Consider the following 14,473-nt stretch of genomic DNA (forward strand, 5'->3'; position numbering starts at 1 on the left):
TTCCAAAAACTTAAGAGGTAGGTACTATTATTATTCCCATTTTACAGTTGAAGAAACTGAGGAAGACAGCAGTTAAGTGACTTGCCCAGGTTCACATGGTTAATAGATGTCTGAGTCCATATTTGAAATCAGCTTTTTCTGACTCCTGGCCCAGTATTCTATCCACTGTACTGCCCAGTTGCCTAAAGTACATTGCTTTTTCTATATTGGCAGAATGAAATTATTTGGAAAAAAAATCCAAAGAATTTGTGTCTTCTACAGAGGCTGTACTATGTAGATGTATTAGCTGATCAGTGCTTAGGTTCAAATGAAGAGTTAAACAAGCATTTATTAAACCCTTAATATGTGTCACTGTGCTATGAACTGGGAATACCAAAAAAGTTGCAAACTAATCACTGCTTTCAAAGAGCTTACATTTTAATGGGGTGTGGGGCAGAAAACATATAAATAACTACATATATACATGCAGAGTAAATGGAAGGTGATCTCAGATGGGAAGGCACTAACAAAAGGCCTCCTGGAGAAGGCAGGGTTTGAGATGTCTTGACTAGTGAATAAAATCCTTGTGGGTCTTGGACTGGTAACTTCAACAGATATTTCTTACTCCAGGATCCTGATTTGTGATTACTGGGGGCTTAGTGGTCCCTGTCCATATACCATCAGCAATGTGTGGTGATAATCAGTGTACCTACCTCAACATTTCGGGATGAGGGGATTTTCCATCCTACCTCAGACTGGGTAGAAAAGTACTGCAATGCTGTATTTAGAGACAGAATGAGACAGAATAGAGACATAAATTGGTATGAGCTATCATATAGGTTACTTAATTGATTTCACTTTTTATATTACAAGGGAGGGTTCCATTGGGATGTTGGGTATTGGGAAAAGAATTTAATATGAGAAGAAAAATCTTTAATAAAACTTTTAAAGAGTGAAAATGTAGATCAACTGGGAACATCTAGCAATGATTAGCCTGTTGTCACCTTTACTTTAAGTATTGCTTAAAAAAAGTTTTTAATAGGAGCTCTTAGTGCTGTCAAAAAGAAAATGTTCAACAATTAGCCTTATTAGGGTAAACATTAGTACAATTTATCTTTCTACTTATTTCCAACATTGGAATCCAGAATCTTAGATCTGAAAATGACATCTTGTTCTGAAGTCATCTTTTCCAATTCCATACCAGAGCAGAAAACTCTCTATACTTGCCTTACAAGTGATCAGCCAGTGCTTACCAAAGAAATCAATATCTCCAGCAAGTGTCTTTTTTTGCTTTGGTTAGTTGTAATTATTATTAAATTCATCCTTACATTGAGTCAAAATCTTTTCCCCTATAACTTCTATCTGCCAATATGAGTTCTGCCCTCTGCGCCAGATAGAATGTCTAATCTTTCTTCCAGGTGACAGACTTTAAAGATTTGAAGACTGTGGTCATTCCCCATCTCAGATTTCTATCGACTAGATTCTGCAATTCTTTCAACTGCTTCTTATATGTTATAATTTGAAGTGCCCTCAGCGTGCTGGTCATCCATTTCTGGATACATTCTAACTTGTCAATGTCCTTCCTCTACTGTGTGCACCGAACTGAACATAATACTGTAGCTAGTTTTGTCTGACAATAAAGGGTGTAGTTGACTTACCTCTGCTGTTCTGGACACTTTCTACTAATACAGGCTAGGATGACATCAGTTTTTTTACTCTTCCACTATACTGTAGATGACAAGTATATTTTTGACTAGGCCAGGTTCCCCAATTTTGTACTTGTGAAGTTAAATTTATTTTTAAATTCAAAATACAGGATTTTACATTTATCCTCTTAGATTTCATCTTGCTTAATTTAGTCCATCATTCTAGTATGTCAAGATTTTTTAAAAAAATCCAATATATTATCCACCTAGTCTGTGTTATCTGAAAATCTCATTTCTTACCTATCTTCATGCAAATCATTGGTAAAATTGTTAAATGAACAGAACTGAAGATGGGGTCCCACCACACACCACTAGGTACATTCCTGTAGTTTGGTTTCAACCAAGTTCCAAGCCCACCTAATTGAACTATCATTCAGTCCAAATTTCTCAACAAATGTGTTAAATAATTACTATATACAAGACACGATATTAAGCACTAGGAAAACATCATGATTGTGAAGGCTATTAATTATCTATTAGTAGAGACAAATCACATACAGAAGACTATAATGCAAAATAAGACAGTGAATATGTGAGAGGTATAGACAAAGTGCTACGTGAAGTCTAAAGACAAAGAGAACATTTCTGATGGAGAATCATGGAAGGCTTCATGGAGAAGGTGGCATTTGAGTTCATTTTTAAGGGTTAGAGTTTCAAGGATGTCATATGCACAAAAGACATTCAGTTCATTCAACAACAAGCAGTTCATGAGATGTCTACATACAATGTGTCAGATACTGTTATAGGTGTTGGGTATACAAAATCCAAACAAATAGCCCCTGTTAAAAATTCTACTTGGATAAAACAACCCATACACAAATAAGTAAATAAAATATATGTAAAAAAGCAACTTTTTGAGGAGTAGGAAATCAGAAACTGGGGGAAGGAAGACATTTTAATTGCCAGATAGGGGTACCAAGAAGTGGTGTTGAAAAAAGAGAGCATGCTAGGGATGAGCCAAAAGCATTTCCATAGGCAAAGATAGGAAATGGATTGTTTTGTTCCTGAAACATCCAGGAAGTCAGTTTGCCTGGATTTTTGAGTATATGTAGGGAATAATGGGGAAATAATTTGCAGCAATTGATGGGAGATTGTAAAGGTTTAAATGCTTAACACACTATTCTATATCTTATCATGAGAAGTTTTTAAAACTATCTTAATGAAATTAAGCTATACTGTTTCTATAGTTTAACCCTGTTCCATCAGACTGGCTAGTGGCCAATAACTTAATTGTTTAGGGAAATATAGTTAAATTTAGCCTAACACAGCATCATGGCTTGAACCCTGTTGCCAAAAACTGTGACTGTTACAAAGGTCTGGTTTTGATGGAAATGCATGGAAGGTAATAGAATAGCTTCACAAAATAATGACAATAATAATTAATAATAAACATTTATACAGTATTTTAAGGTTTCCAGCTCCTTATGTATTATCTAATTTGATATTCTCAACATTCCTATGAGGTAAATACTACAATTATTATTACTCCCATTTTACAGATGAGAAAACAGGCTGGATAAATCCAAACATAAAATGTCTACAGCATTTCACTAATCTAGTGTAAAATGGAAGGAAGTATGGAATGGTGGAGAGAGAGCTGGTTTAGAAGGAAGATTTGGATTCATAGCTTTGTCATCCTGGCCAAATTTTGAAGACTGAGTGGTGAAATATTTTGACCACAGTAATAGAATGAATAAGGATTAGGGGCAGAATTTTAACCCAGCTCACTACTGACTGCAGTATCAGCATCCTGCCTATATTTCCTTCAAAGACTATACTGAGTACATAAGTCGATTATTATTAATTAAATAGAAGTGAACATTTTTCAGACTTTGTTAAATATGTTGTTGAACTAATAATGGTAATAATAATAACAGCATTTATAAAGTGCTTTAATGTTTGCAAATCATTTTATAAATATTATCTCATTTAATCTTCACAGCAACCCTACAGAGTAGGTCCTATCATTATTCTTATTTTACAAATGAAGAAACTGAGGCAGAGACGGTAAGTGACTTACCTAGGGTCACAAGTTAGTGAGTGTCTGAGACTGAATAAATTCAAACACGCTATGTCCATAGCATTCCCTGATCTAGTGTGCAATGGAAAGGAAATGTGGAATGGTAGAGAGAGAACTGGTATAGAAATCAAGAATATTTGAATTCAAGTCTTACTAGTTTTGTCACCATGATCAAGTCACTTAACTTCTTAGGCCCCTAGGCAACTCTCCTAGACTGTAAGTTGCATAACAGGTGCTGACCTGCATTAGTTTAGCGACTTTTCTCACTAGTAGTCTTCTATACAAATGATTAGAAGTCTAGGCAAACCCTAAATCAGTTGAACAAACTTTTTTTTTTTAAGAAAATCAGCCCATCAATTTTGGCTGAACAAATTTTATTACATGAATGTTATGATATAGGGCTATACCATAAGAAATAATACCTATGAAGAATTCAGTGAAACATGAGAAGCACAAATTGATGCAAAATGATATAAGAGAAACTTGGAAAACAATGTATAAGGTGACTATAGCAATGTAAATGGGATGGGCGTGGTGACATACATTTGTAATTTTTGCTCCTGGGAAAGTAGAAGCTGGTGGATCCTTTGAATTCTGGAGTTTTGAGCTGCAGTGGGCTAAGTCTAAGGTTTCTGCAGTAAATCTGGAACCAATATGGTGATCTTGCAGCAGTGGGGAGGAGGGCCTCCAGACTGCCTAATGGAAGAATGAAGTGGCCAATACTGGAAATGGAGCAGGTCAAAGCTTTCATAAGCCACTCAGTAATAAGGCTGGGCCTATCATTGGCAACTGCACTCAATGCCTGAGAGACAGAGAGACTCAGTTTCAAGAAAACAAATAAAATGAAACAAAAATCCCTCAAAACAATGTAAATGGAAAGAAAACAATAACAACACAAATATAAAACTGAATGAATCATGATCAACTTTGGCCAAGTTCCGTTGGATCACAGATTATAGGAATGGAGTGTAATAAGCCTGGAAAGGTAAGTTGGAATGAGTTTGTAGAAAAATTTATATGCCAGCAGAGGATTTTAAATTCACTTCTAAAGGTAATAGAGATCTACCCATTTTTATTGGGTAGAGAGTGACATGTTAAGATCTGTGCTTTTAAAAAAATTACTTTAGTTGCTTCACAGAAGATGGATTGGAAAAGAAAGAAATTTGAGGTCAGAAATAATTTAGGAGGCTATTATGATAGCCCAGGAGAAAGGTGATAAATGCCTCAGCTAAGGTGGTGGTTGAGCAGATAGAAAGGATGTTATAGAGCAGGAGTTCTCAACCTTTTTGGTCTGGTATCCTTTTCATAAAGGATACCAGACAAGTGTACTCAGGGCTTCTCAGACTTGGGAGTTCCTGAGATCACATGAGTTGCCCTACTGTGATGATGTGCTTGTCAGATAAGTTTCCAGATTGACATGAGTGATGTATGCATGATGTTAGGGCAAAGAAAACCTCCTTTTTTGTTAAATGTTCAGTGACTTGAAATGACCTATTTTGTCACAACCTCACACCTGAACTAAGAAGATGCTGAGGTTAGGGCCATACCTATATAATACTTAACCTTCTTCTCTCCCCCAAATATATTCTAAGTTTGACTTTAGTGACACATTTAAGAATTCTTTAGGCCTCCAAGATGCATCAGAGAGAAGTATGTCAACTCCACTTATCCTTTAGCTCCTGAATGTTTTGCTTAGGTGTCCCAGTCTAGAAAAGTGGAAGGAAGGGGTCAGTTTGAAACCTGACATTGTTACCAGCATTCAAACTCATATTACAGAGTATGTAGGTGGCACAGTGGATAGAGGGCTGAGAGTGAAGTCAGGAAGACTCACGTTCCTGAGTTCAAATCTGGCCTCAGACACTTACTAGCTGTGTGACTGGGAAAATCACTGAACCCTTTTTGCCTCAATTTCTTCAACTGGAAGAAGGAAAAGGAAAGGGCAAACCATTCCAGTATCTTTGCCAAGAAAACCCCAAATGGGGTCACAAAGAGTCAGACACAACTCAACAACCTACAGAGTATGATTTATCCAGATGTCTGAAATTCAAATGCTTTTTCTTTAACTTTTGAAAAGGAAAAAAAATCACTTTTGTTTCAAAACCATTTGGGTTTAACTTTCAGATTTCTTGGAGTATTAAGAAAAAGCTTCCATTTTGCAAAAGTCTTTTCTTTAATTTAAACCTTTGTGTATTTGACTGAAATTATAATGAAGGGAAACACCTGCTTTTTCTCCCCACAGATAAAAGAAAAATCTTTTCAATGGTAATAGCGTAGAAAAGCTGGAGAAATAACCAAACAATTGATGCTAGCTAGAATTACAACTGAAATACAACTAGGGCCAAATTACCTTAAAGCCAAGATCTTGTCCCAAGTGCCCAGCAAAGAGTACTTGAATTTTCTTCCCTGGAGAGATTTAACAAGCTCTAGAAGGATACTAATCTAGTTCAGTGTTTATAGGATGTCCTTCTGAAATATACCTATATTTGTATGTATCCCAAATAGTGTTGCCAGAGGGAGTGAATATAGATATGTACATTTCCTGAAGCATTATTTGTTCCTGTCCCTCACAAACAACTTCCCCAAGGACCCTCTAGGGCTGCTTCAGTAGCAGAAACATGACTGGGAATAATTCCCTCTAGGAGTGAGAAATGCAATAAAGCTACAAATAATAACAATTCACTTTTCTCACATTTCTATAGTGCTTTCTTTGCAGCATGGTGTAGTGCAAAGAATGATGGACTTGGAATCAGAAGACCTAGATTTAAGTCTGATCCTAGTTACTTGCTGTTCTGGGCCAAGCCTGACTTGGGCCTGTCTAGTGGTTCAGGTTTGGGGATGGAACAAAGTGAAGTCAGATGATCTAACATCTAACAAAATAAGGTTTATTTAAGAAAATGAGGTTCATATGACAATAGCAGGGAATGGAGATGTAGCAAAAATGTAACAATGATTGAATTGGCTGCAGCTTCCCTTCCTCTGAATTTGCCATGGAAGCTTGCCGTTTAGAAGCTTGAGGAGTTCATGACTCCTTGTGGATTTGGCTTTTGTACTTAGATGACCCAAAACTATGTAAGTCTCCAAGATAGTTCCATGACTTCTTTTGTGGGGGAGGGGATGAAAAAACAACTAGCCAGCCTATGTGATAGAGACAAAAGATGTTACTGATGCCCCTATGACCTCAGTCAACTTACCGAATAATGCTCATGATAACAGACAGGTAAAGAAGTTTTAAGTTTACAAAGTACTTTACATACATTATCTCATTTGGACTTCACAATTTAGATACATAATGCAGATATTTTTATCTTTCGCTTTACAGATATAGACATGGGGGTTCAGAGAGGACAAATAACTGTTCTGTGGTCCCCCAGCTAGTAAGTGTCAGAGATGGGGTTTGAATTCTAGTTTTCCTGACTAACAGAATAGAACTTTTAACAAGTTGCCTCTTAGAGTCTCATGTGGAAAGTACTTTGTAAATCTGAAAGTGGTATATCAATGTGAGTTACTATCATCATTGTCATCTCCATCTCCATTATAAACACAGTATTATACACATAGTAGGTGCTTAATACATTTTTTTAGTTGAATTTGCAGGAGCATATGGCTGAAAAAATTCTTTACTATCTTTTTTCCCTTGGGCAAGTCAGTTCAACTTTTTGGATCTTCTTTTCTGCTTTTGTACAGCAAAATGACAGGATTGGACTAGGTGATCTTTGAGGCTCCTTTTTATTCTCAATTCTAAACTATGCTTGGTTTTCCTTCCCTCTTTTCATTGATATATAATGTCATGGTGCCTATGAACATTCTAAAGTAGCTCATATAAACAAATCTCCTTTTGGCTTTGGATACTTACGTATTATGATGATACAGAAGTTTTTCTTGACAGTTTTTCAACACTTTAGAAATTGTGTTAGGAAATGGAAGAGGTCTCTCATTTACAGAAAGTTATTAACAATTAAAAGATGTCTTGCTTAATTTGAAATGTCTTTTAATGTATTCTGAAGCTATGACAACTTCCCACATTATTTTGAATAACTTTGCATATTAAAATCATTCTATTTACTAATTTTCTTTTGATTATACACCTAGTCACCTAGTCATAATTTATATGTAGGAAGAATTTGAAATAGGACTGGATTTCACATGTGGTCTTCTCTCTTCTAGTAACTTACATTTTCAGAAAATATATTGTTGTCCTGATTTTCGAAAGTGGCTAAAGTCTTCCAGTTCAGGTGAATGTGCTTGACTTCTATTTCTGATACAATTCTTTAACATACTATTAAAGGGATGATTTGTGAACATTTTAAAAGAGAAGTAATAATTACTTTTAAAAAAGTAGCATGGGCTCAGATTCTTAAAATCTAGCCACTGCTCAGATTCTTATAATCTAGCCAATAGCTCACTAATATTCAGACTCCTTAAAAGTCTGCCCAATGTGACAGATGTTCTAATAAACCTTGCCTTTGGCTGAAAAAAAAAAGTAGCATGACACCACAGAAAAGAGGTTATATCAGCTAACCTCATTTTCATTTATAATGGGATTGGTAGACTTAGAATAGGAAAATGTCATAGATACAGCACAGGTGGATTTCAACAAAACATTTGACAAAGTCTCTCATGCCATCCTTGCAAACCAAAAATATGGAGAGATAAATTAACCATATGATAGTACAGTTAGGTAGATTTGGAACTATATGAAGACCAGATCTAAAAAAGTTCTTTAATAGTTTGATGTCAAGTCCAACCATAGTCCGTGGGTAAAGAAATATGAAAAACTATTGGATTAAATGTTAATCTCAAATTTAATAAATAAGTCCTTCTTATAGTACTTCACACATCCTTGATCTCATCCCTGTGGGTGTTTCCTCCAACACTGCTTTTAGAGTTTGATTTGGAAATGAAAAGAAGCACTTGTAAATCACTGAACAGTTAAGAAAAGGATTACTTTGCCCTGACTTTTGCAAGAATACATGACAAGGTTCCAGTGGCATTTAGCTTCTAAAGACTTGGACCATCTTATCTCCATTTGGAAACAGACTGGTCAATAGGGCTGGGTGTATGGTAACTTTAGCAGTCTTTACACATCAACCAAACTGAAGGGGCTAAACTTCTGTGGGCAGGACTTTTCATGCCCCTAGGTAAAAAGGAAGCTATGACAAGGGAGGCAAAAAACTACCAGGTTCCAATTTCTCAGGAAAAAACTAATCCCTGGCAAATTAGTCTCATCACATTTGAAGATATGCAGCCTTTTCTGATTCCTTAGTAGATATCTAAAAAACCATCATCACCTAAAGTCCATCCTTCTGCTGATGAGCCACTTGCTGATGAAACTTTGCTGACTGTTCTTGGATAACAGAATACTTGTCATTCATGCATACACCAAGCACAAGTTCAATACCAGGTGATGAGCTAGATACTGGTAATTCAAAGACAAAAATGAAATAATTCCTGGTGTCAAGGAGTTTATGTTCTATTGGAATTTTGTTGGGCTTGAACTTGAATCATTTTCAACTTAGAAGAACCTGCCTACAGGTGTTTAGATAAATGGGAATGGGAGTATAAGGGTGGGATCCTTGGGAAGATAAGGGAGGGATCTCTAGAGAGGAGGATTAGGGAATAGGTTATGGGGGTTATAGATGGGTGTTTAGATTTATGTGAATGAGAGGATAGGAGAGGGATCCTTGGAGATGGAGTAGGCTAAATAATAGGAGGGCAAGGTAATGGGTAGAAGTAAAGTAAAAGGGACAGGAGGAGTAGGAAATGAGAGATAAGCACAAACATAAAAACAAAGATCAGGAGTAGAATTTGTTAGGGAAAGTATATATATGTATATATGTATATATGTATGTATATATTTATATCTACATATAAATATATCCACACTTAATTGTAGCCTTCTGGGAAGGGAAGAGGAAGGGGGAAAGAAAAACAAAGTAAAAAGTACACAGCAGAGAACAAAAGAAAACTTACCAGGAAGCAAAGAAAAGATGGACAGCTCTCAATTCTATGTGTAGTTTTTATCATTCAGGCTTTCGTGAAATGAAAATTTATAGCTACATATTTTGAATCCTCTCTTATGTTCTGCTATGCACATAACATGCTTTCCTTTCTTTTCTTTGTATTTAAATTCCAATATTTAAGTTTATGATTTTTAAAAATTATTTTCTTATGCTGTATTTGTGTTTAAGTATGTGTCTAAAATAATAAAGAGAAAAAAAGAAAAAAAAAGAATAATCCTCAAAAATAAAAAAAAGCTACCTGAATCTGTATTCTGTGGTTTTCAATAACCTAAGGCCACAAAACATGAAAAGTAGGGTTTCAACAGAGATTGGAACACCTGGGTTATGGTTTGGTACTTTATAAAAGTAAATTTTGGACATTTCTTAAGAATTTTTTCTTATTATTGGAGGATTTGAACTAGAGAATTTTGCTGTTGTTTTTCCTTTACCAAAACATATGTCTAATTAATTCTTTTAGCATGTATATGGAGGCATTTTTAGGTAAGAAAAGGACAATGCTGGGGTTTTGCCCTTAAGCAACATGCAGTGTTGGAAAGTTAGTTCCATAAATTGGATGTGAATTTCATTAATACTTTTGCTCAGAATGTAATGTTAAAACATCAATGAAATCTTTCTACACAGCAGGGTGAACGATACTTTGAAACCTCTATTGATCATTTTACTGAGTGGTGGGTAAATCTTACAGATTACTTTGACAAAAGCAAAACAAAGCAACCTCCCCCACCCAAATCACGTGGTCTTGCTTCTTAGAGCCATTTTGTAGCTAAGCATGCAGTTCAATCCCAAATTCTTGTAATACTGAAAAGCTTATCTTTCCTGATAGATGTTATTTTCTGTTTTCTATTTTACTTTGTGAAGTTTTAAACTTAGAATCTCAAAATTTAGGTGCAAAAATGTGTGCTGAATTGAGCTTAACTATTTTAAAAGTATTAAGTGTATATTCTATTCAGACGCAATATGATGTAGTGAATAGGGAATAAGACTAGATAACTTCTCAGTTCCCAGAAAATTCATTAAGATTGTAAGTTGTAGGTGTGGATCTGCATCAGGGAGGGGATTTTCTCAAAAGGAGTTTCCTTTTTTTAAAATTTAATTTGCAGAAATCTAGTTTCTCTCCCTCTACTCTCCATCTCATTGGGATAAAAGGAGGAAAAAAGAAAAAAAATAAAATCCTTATAATGAATGTGTATTGTCAAGCAAAACAAATACCTTCACTGGCTGTGTTAGAAATATACATACACACACACACACACACACACACATATAATTTTGTGCTGTGAGACCACCAGTTTTTTGTTAGGAAGTAGAAAGGATGCTTCATCATTAGGTCTCTGGTTTGATAAAAAGATTTTAAGTCTTTTGATGTTATTTGTTATTGTATAAATCATTCTCCTGATTTTACTCACTATATTCTTCATCAGTTAAAGCAAGTCCTCAAAATTGTTTGTTTTTATGATATTGATGTTATAGTATAAATTGCTTTTTTAAATTCTGCTCAATTCACTTTGTACCATTTTGAACAAGTCTTTCTATGTCTCTTTGAAAACATTTTTTTCCCTTATTTCTTTTGGCACAATAGGTTAGGCTTGAAGGAAGCTATGAAAGTCAGGAGGCAGAGATGAGGAGGCTGAGTATTCCAGGTATGTAGAACAAGTTCATTTTGATGGAGGGGTGGGGTGGTGGTGGTGAGAAAGATCTAAAATCACATGATGTCTTGATTTTAGCACGAAGGTCTCTAGTGGACTACTTCAAAGTTATTTTCCCTTTCTCTTTACTGCCAGGTCCTGGGCTAAGTGCTAGGGATACAAATAGAAAAGTAAGGAAATCCATGCTGTGAAGGAACTTACATTCTAATGGAAAAAACAGCAAATGAGATGGAAAGATCTCATATTCCTTAGGGTACAGCAGCAAAGCAGATGTTAATATCTTTTGTTTAATGGAATTTTCACTGATAAAATTATTTCAGTTTCTGATGTTGAATCATTGGACAGCAACAAGGAACTTGGTGGCTAGTGTTCTTTTCTGGGTTTTCAGTAGCTTTGGCTCTGGGGGAATTTACCAGGCTGCGACTCTGCAAGGTTTGGAATCGTTTAAAAAATACCAAGGGACTAGAACACAAAAACAAGTTCATTTTGATGGAGGGGTGGGGTGGTGGTGGTGAGAAAGATCTAAAATCACATGATGTCTTGATTTTAGCACAAAGGTCTCTAGTGGAGTACTTCAAAGTTATTTTCCCTTACTCTTTACTGTTTTAATTATCTGTCATTGACTTGAATCTTGCACATGACTTTAGACAAGCCATTTATTCTGTCTAGGTCTATAAAATATCATCTATAAATTATCATCTATAAAATTAGTGAGTTTGTTTACAAACTTATGTTACAAAGGGGCTGCTCTTTTTTATCTTTAGGGGCCAAAGTTGAACTTCACTATGCTACTTTATGTAAAGGTTAACCTTTAAATGGTTAAAAAAAGTGATTTGTTTTTTTTTTTTAAATGCAGGTTCAATAAGTAAGAGAGCCTAGATTGAAGTTATTTTAAACCTTCAAGGCATGGGATGGGGAAGTTAAAGAATGAAGACTACCTGTTGAAATAGGGTAGGGATTTGAAGATAACTGCAGGTGCTATATGTCATTGCTGATGGCACAAAATGTTGATACTAGATGGGGAAAATATACAGGGTTTAGATCAAAACTCAAAATAAAAGGAAACCATGCTTCATTTCCATAAGTCTTCCCTTCTTTCTTCCCTTGGCTTCCTTCTTTTTCCTCCCTCTACCAATCTTTTTTATTGGCACAAGAAGGAAAGAACTAGACATAGAGGTTGGCAGCAAGATACTGCAAGGCATTTCTCCCTGGGTTTTGTGGGAACTAGCAGAAGGCAGTTCCAGATAAGGGTATTAGCTAAGGTGTTAGGTTAAACACCTAATTAGAGACTTGCTGCTCAAACAAAACTGGACCAAAAATCGGGGGCTCTAAATGCTGAGAGCCTGGACCATCTATCCCCAGAGCTGTTTTTGGCTGAAAGGGCTGTTTAAATCCCTCAGAAGGAAGAAGCTAGGAGAAGAAGGTCGCTTGCAAGTTAATTGTGTCTTTCAAGTATGTCATTCTATTTCTTTGACAGATTGGCTTTAAATTTTTATTTTTGCCCCTAGTATCTATTAATAACTGGATATAAAAGGTATAAAGGTATTTTTAAATAAACAGTTTAGCTGTGTAAGAAAATTCTGAATTCTCCAAATACCACTCAGAAGAACTGAACCAGAATTACTAAAATTGAAGTTTGTTTTCTAGTGTAAACTTGTTTAAAATTCAGTTCTAGGTTCCCAGGGTCTTAGAAAGAGTTTGAGGGGATATGTTAGTGTAGTTAAACCTTATATAGGTAAAACATAAGATATTAGGAAATTTAAAAATTTCCAGGGAAGGTCCTTTTTGGCTATGTACATAACACTAAATTAATTTTTGGATTTCCCTTCAGTCTGACTGACTAGACCTCCTTAAAGGCTGTTTCTAGGAAAGTCGCCTCCTCTTAGTATGGTTTTTCTCTTCACACTTTTTTCCCACTGTGGTAAGTACCATTGAAAAAGATGAGCAAGAAAGCAAAATGGCTATCTGATCAGGCTTTTCAAATAGTTGAAGAAAGAAGAAAAGTGAACAGTAAAGGAGAAATGGAAACATATATCCAATTGAATTCAGAATTCCAGAGAATAGCAAGGAGAGATAAGAAGGTTTTCTTAAATGAGCAATGCAATGAAATAGAAGAAAACAATAGAATAGGAAAGACAAGAGATCTCTTCAAGAAAATTAGAGATTTCAAGGAAACATTTCACAGAAAAAATGGACATGATAAAAGACAAAAATGGTAGGGATTTAACAGGAGCAGAAGAGATTAAAAAGAGGTGTAAGAACACAAAAAGAAGTATATAAGAAAGGTCTTAACCCCACTGATAATCATGAAGGTGTAGTTGCTGATTTAGAGCCAGATATCCTGGAGAATGAAGTTACGTGGGCCTTAAGAACAATTGCTAACAAGAAGTCTAGTGGAAGTGATGGAATTCTGGTTGAGCTATTTAAAATCTTAAAAGATGATGTTGTTAAAATGTTGCACTCAATATGCCAGCAAATTAGGAAAACTCAACAGTGACCACTAGATTAGAAAAGATTAGTTTGTGTCCCAATTCTAAAGAAGGGCAATGCCTAGGAATGTTCAAGTTACTAAACAGTTGTATCCATTTCATGTGCCAGAGAGGTTATGTTTAAAATTCTGCAAGCTAGGCTACAGCAATAAATGAACCAAAAATTACCAGAAGAACAAGCTGGTCAAAGAGGCAGAGGAACTAGAGACCATATTGCCAACATTTGCTGGCTGATAGAGAAGTAAAGGAGTTTCAGGAAAAAAAATAAAACACCTACCTCTGCTTCATTGACTACACAAAAGCCTTTGACTCTGCGGAACACAATGAAATATGGCAAGTCTTCAAAAAGATGGTACTACCAGATTATCTTATTTGTTTCCTAAGGAGCCTGTGTGTGGGCCAAGAAGCAATAGTTAGAACCAAATACGGGACAACTGATTGGTTTAATATTAGAAAAGGAGTTTGACAAGGCCGCATATTGTAACCTTATTTATTTAACTTATATGCACAGTACATCTTATGAAATGCTGGGCTAGATGAATCAAAACCCAGAATTAAGGTTGCTGGAAGGAATATCAATAGTCTCAGATATGTAGATGATATCACTCTCATG

Source organism: Vombatus ursinus, unplaced genomic scaffold (assembly GCF_900497805.2).
Source record: "Vombatus ursinus unplaced genomic scaffold, bare-nosed wombat genome assembly UNPS02014821.1, whole genome shotgun sequence".
In the NCBI taxonomy this organism is placed as follows: Eukaryota; Metazoa; Chordata; class Mammalia; order Diprotodontia; family Vombatidae; genus Vombatus; species Vombatus ursinus.